This window comes from Triticum aestivum, chromosome 7A, assembly GCF_018294505.1.
Source record: "Triticum aestivum cultivar Chinese Spring chromosome 7A, IWGSC CS RefSeq v2.1, whole genome shotgun sequence".
Lineage (NCBI taxonomy): Eukaryota > Viridiplantae > Streptophyta > Magnoliopsida > Poales > Poaceae > Triticum > Triticum aestivum.
The window spans coordinates 267,909,997-267,915,996 of record NC_057812.1 but is presented as its reverse complement, the minus strand read 5'-3'; positions in this window follow the sequence as shown (position 1 = coordinate 267,915,996).

The window sequence follows — 6,000 nt, the reverse complement described above, 5'->3', positions numbered from 1 at the left end:
GCGTGCGTGCCTGGTCCAGTGGGTAGAGGTCTAGGCTGAGGAGGTCGTCTGATGGCTGTCTACGACGCTTCATACAGGACAAACAAAGCTGCGAGCAGTGCATCACGAGGCAAAATTTCATGTTTTGACCCTTTTCGGAAACTTAATTGAGATCTGACCCTAGTTTGAATATTTTCGAGATCTAACCCTTTTGCTACCGCCAGGGTCCATGGTGGTAGGGTGTAATAGCCTACACAACCATACCGCCAAATAGGTTGTAAAACCCTACCGCCAAGGTGCTCGACGGTACGCACGAGCACGCATTGTGTTCAATACTTAGGAGAAAATTGTGGTAGGGCATGCAACCCTACCACCAGGGACCTTGGCGGTAGGCTGTTATACCCTACCGCCATAGACTCTAGCGGTAGCAAAAGGGTCAGATCCTGAAAAAATTTCAGACTAGGGTCAGATTTTGATTAAGTTTCAAAATGGCCAAAACCCGATATTTAGCCGCATCACGATGGAAAGCATCACAGTGTGAGATTTGTTTGGGAGAAAAGAAAGAGACCGAGTCTCTATGTATGACGCGGATAGGCAGGCAAATCAGTCAGCACAAAGGTGCATTCATCGGAATACAGGACAAAGCATAGCTAGCGTCGGGTTTGAGCCAAATAAGAGCAATCACGTGAAGGTCAAAAGGAATCCTTGATTTGGATTTTGCTATTAGTACACGAGGGTATACCACGTCAGGTTTTGCTTGTGTACTTGGACATCACATGAAGAGATCAGATAATATATTTTCACACAGTCAGTTATACGAAGAACCATGTCACCAACGGGTGTCAGGTAGTAAGTGGAGAAGTTCACAAAACTTAAAAACCTTCGGTTATGGCAGACAAATGTGGAAGATTTGTTGGCACAATAGGAATGCTTGAGGGATTGCGGGAATTCATGCCAAGTAAGATGGAATTATGTGTGATGGACGGAAATTCGAAGATGATTTGGGAGTCTGGAGCGTGTCGTAAAGTCGGATATGTTCAGCCGGGTCAAACTTGTCAGTCTGACGGGATCGACGCAAGTCAGTTGGTACAGAAGACGGTGGCTGGATCGGCGACGACGACATGGGTGTGTGATGCTGATGGTGACCAACTTCTGGGGCGTGGAAACAAGTGGCACATGCCCAAGGGCTTGTGTGGCTTCGACAAGACTATGGCGCAGGGTTGTTTCAAGGTGATGTACACACGAAGCTTGAAGTCGACGGGGCGTGAGGGTGGGATGATCGTCTACCATGGAGTCATGTTGAAGGTGGAGCTGGAGTCTGGAAGACTTCAATCGGTGTTGATTGAGGGGCTACGGCATAAGAGCTCAGAGAGTCGAAGCCTATTTTAGCGGGAAAAGCGAGTGGCATGCAGTTCGGACTGGAGCTCGGTTGTGTGATGGAAACGTGAAACTTGTCATCGGTCGGCGATGATCGGTGATACTCTGGAGTGGGAGTTGAGTGGTGTGGGTTCGTGACCCTTGAGGCTCGACTGGGACAGCGGACACTCGACACGGTAATAGCATCGAGGCGTGCGGTATGCACAGGACATGGAGACGGACCAGGGCTCTGGTGGTCTTACATGTGGTGAGACAACTGCAAATGGACTTGGGATGACTACGAGCAATGGTGAAATTCCTTCAAGTTCCATACAAGCGGTCAAGAAAGGAGCGGTGATGTTGAGTTCAGGTAACTCTTGTGCGTGACACCCAATATGTGAGTTGTTCACGCAGGTTAGTGATCAGTGTGTGATAGCGTTAGACGGATACTCTGTAAGTTGGGAGCACTAACGAGAGTAACAAGGAACTTAATTTTTCTCGAGTGTTGACTGTGGCCAAGAAAAGAAGGGACTACAAGTTGCAGGTGGAGTCATATGGAGTATTTGATGTAGCAGCGGTACTCACGGCATAACTCAAGTCCAATGTACATGGAAGTTTGACGCATGGATGAATTCAAGGTGGTGGAGAATATTCTCCAAGGTGGACTTTGTTGGAATTGTGTCAAATATTGTGTACAAGGTAGGTTACAGTTGGACTCTTAGTATTGTGTTTAGATAGGATATGGAGCAGTGGCGGATCCAGGATTTTTGACATGGGTATGCATGGCGAATTTTTTTTTGTCACAACAACGTAAGAAATAAAAAGTTCATGGTACTGTAACACCCTGGTTTTTGGCCCTTTTCTTTTTCTTTTTGATTTATTGATGTTTGCTCTTATTTTCTTTTTGGAGTGATTCTGTGGCCTTGCAACCTCGGAGATCATCATCATTTCTTCTCCCAAGTGGCTCATCATTCTCAAATATTTCCCAAGATCATGTCACTTCACTTCTTGACCAAACCCTAAAATTCTTTTCTTCGAATATTCCTTTTTCTATTGGAGGAATAGTCCTGCTTGCCCTAGGTTGTGAAGCAACCTATATTTCTGTCACTCCCAAAATTCCCAAATAATTCTCATAATTTCTTTGGGTCATATGTTTCTCAAATATGCCCAAACTTTCGTGTCCTAGCCCAAAAATAATTCCCCAATATTATTTCTTCATTTCTGTCCAGAGTGGCCTTTTGTGAAGGAAGTGCCACCTATCCTCTCTTGATTGCTCCCAAACTTTTTTTGCACGATATATCCTCCAAATCATTGCCGGATGCCAAATTTGAACTTTATTTGCCTAGCCAATCTTCCTCTGCAATTTTTCAAAGTTTCTATTAGACAGAAGCCAGTGTGAAGGAAGTACTATCTAGGAGTATCCAAATTAGTTGAAATTTTGCATGCCTCTTCATGTGCTCATATCATAACCCTCCTCCAAATGTCAGCGCCATCCAATCATCTATGTGAGCACATGATCAAATCTTTATCTCTGTCAATATTTTTAGGTTGTGAAGCAAGTATATTTTATGTTGCTTCATTTTGGCGGAAAAATTACCAGAGCATTCTCATGACCATAAAACCTTTCTCCACAAATTTTGGGATCAATTCATCAAGCCAATATTTCTCTAGAATTTTCTCAAGTTTTTGGACAGTGAGGATGTTTGTGAAGCAAGTACTATTTTGGCAAGTCCATTTGGTATGAAACTTTTACAGCATCTTCATATGTCCATATCATGAGGCTTTGCCAAGTTTCATCCCATGTCATCACTCCATGTGAGTGACCCTTCTTAATCTAGTTTTTGGACCATAATGTAGTTACAAAGCAACCTTATTAGTTTTGTGATCCATTTCCCCTAAAAAACTCCAGGATTATAGTCCTTCCTTAGATAAACCTCCCAGACATCACATTTGACCCTTAGCATCTCTCTGTTGATCACACATTCACACTAACATGACCAAGTTTGCTACAGCAAACTTCGGAGCTTAGTTCCAACCCAACCACGGTGCCCATTTCTTTCTCTATCACCTCAGTTGCAACCTACCCTAGAGAGACTACACCCCAGGCATCATTTGGCCGACCTTGTGGCACTATATGAACTAGTACACGCGGTGACCACCGACTTGGCATGGAGTGCGCGCATCCAGGATGTCGTTTGGTTCGGGCCTCTCCTGTGCTCAGCGTCACAGTGAGCACGGGCGTGTCTCCCACCTCACCCTCGCCGTCCTCTTCTCCCGGGACCTCTTCCCACCTCCGGCAGCCGGCTCGCTGGCGCTCGTCGCCGCGCGCCCACGGGCGAGCAATGCCTGACATGGCTTTAATGGCGCCACGACTGCTTCCTCCCCATGCCCCTTGGCTCCCTCTGCCCCCGTGAGCTCCTCCCTATGCCTCCCCGTCGTCTACCTCCGATCTCGAGCGCCTGCACACACGCTCGTGGCTCCGGCCACGTGTCCGCGGCGATCCAGCTCGACCACCTCCTCCCCTGGCTATATAAGCCCACCCCGAGGCCTCTCGACCTCACCTAGCTTCTTCCCGCACCTCCTCTAGCCCCCTGACCTCTTCCGCGAGCTCGAGCGCCCCCCTTTCCTCCTCCATGGCCGCCGTGCCCGTCTCGGCCTCGGCCTAAATTCGCTCAGCGTCGTCCCCCTCCTTGCCTTATTCCACCACCAGACCACTTCTCCATCTCTGACAGATCACCCCAACACCTCTCCTCCTACTCCGGCGACTCGTGGCACCACGCCCAACTCCGGCTGAGCCGCCGTCCGCCACCGCGCGAACCCTGCCCGACCCCGTCCTCTTCGGCGTGCACCACTGGTACAGGTCGACGCGGCTCTCCATGCTAAGCTCGTCGGTAGGTGGAGCGTCACCGGAGATCCTTTGTGGCGCCCGCAAGCGCCACCCGACACCGGCGGCCTCCTTGCTTCGCGGCCAGACACGGCCGAGAGGAAGGAGATCATGCCGCCCTTGCCAGCTGGCCAGGCGGTCCCCACCACCATGCGTGACCCCGCCCGTCAGCCCCTTCGTGCATTGACCCCGCGCCGATGACGTGGATAAGTGAACATGCCTTTTCAGGTTTACGTTTTCTGTAACTGAAAGTGTATTTCCTTACGGCTTATAACCAAAGTACGTTTTCTCTGCAGAAAAGCGTGTTTCCAGAGGACTGATAACCCAAAATCATAGGGGATTGCAACAGTTTTCAAGGGTAGAGTATTCAACCCAAATTTATTGATTCGACACAAGGGGAGCCAAAGAATATTCTCAAGTATTAGCAGCTGAGTTGTCAATTCAACCACACCTGGAAACTTAATATCTGCAGCAAAGTATTTAGTAGCAAAGTAATATGATAGTAGTGTTAACGGTAGCAAAAGTAGTGTTTTTGGTATTTTGTAGTGATGATAGTGAAGGAAATATGCCCTAGAGGCAATAATAAAGTTATTATTTATTTCCTTATTTCATGATAAATGTTTATTATTCATGCTAGAATTGTATTAATCGGAAACATAATACATGTGTGAATACATAGACAAAAACAGAGAGTCACTAGTATGCCTCTACTTGACTAGCTTGTTGATCAAAGCTGGTTGTGTTTCCTAGCCATAGACAAAGAGTTGTCATTTGATTAACGGGATCACATCATTAGGAGAATGATGTGATTGACTTGACCCATTCCGTTAGCTTAGCACTTGATCGTTTAGTATGTTGCTATTGCTTTCTTCATGACTTATACATGTTCCTATGACTATGAGATTATGCAACTCCCGTTTGCCGGAGGAACACTTTGTGTGCTACCAAACGTCACAACGTAACTGAGTGATTATAAAGGAGCTCTACAGGTGTCTCCAAAGGTACATGTTGGGTTGGCGTATTTCGAGATTAGGATTTGTCACTCCGATTGTCGGAGAGGTATCTCTGGGCCCTCTCGGTAATGCATGTCACTTAAGCCTTGCAAGCATTGCAACTAATGAGTTAGTTGCGAGATGATGTATTACGGAACGAGTAAAGAGACTTGCCGGTAACAAGATTGAACTAGGTATTAAGATACCGACGATCGAATCTCGGGCAAGTAACATACCGATGACAAAAGGAACAACGTATGTTGTTATGCGGTCTGACTGATAAAGATCTTCGTAGAATATGTAGGAGCCAATATGAGCATCCAGGTTCCGCTATTGGTTATTGACCGGAGACGTGTCTCGGTCATGTCTACATTGTTCTTGAACCCGTAGGGTCCGCACGCTTAAGGTTTCGATGACAATTATATTATGAGTTTATGAGTTTTGATGTACCGAAGGAGTTCGGAGTCTAGGATGAGATCGGGGACATGACGAGGAGTCTCGAAATGGTCGAGACGTAAAGATCGATATATTAGACGACTATATTCGGACATCGGAAAGGTTCCGAGTGGTTCGGGTATTTTTCAGAGTACCGGGGAGTTACGGGAATACGGGAGAAGAAGTATATGGGCCTTATTGGGCTTTAGGGGGGAGGGAGAGGAAGGCCGTGCGCCCCCCATTAACTAGTCCGAATTGGACTAGGGAGAGGGGCGGCGCCCCCTCCTTCCTTCTCTTCCCTCTTCCCCTTCCTTGTCTCCTACTCCTACTACTTGGAAGGACTCCTAGTTGGAC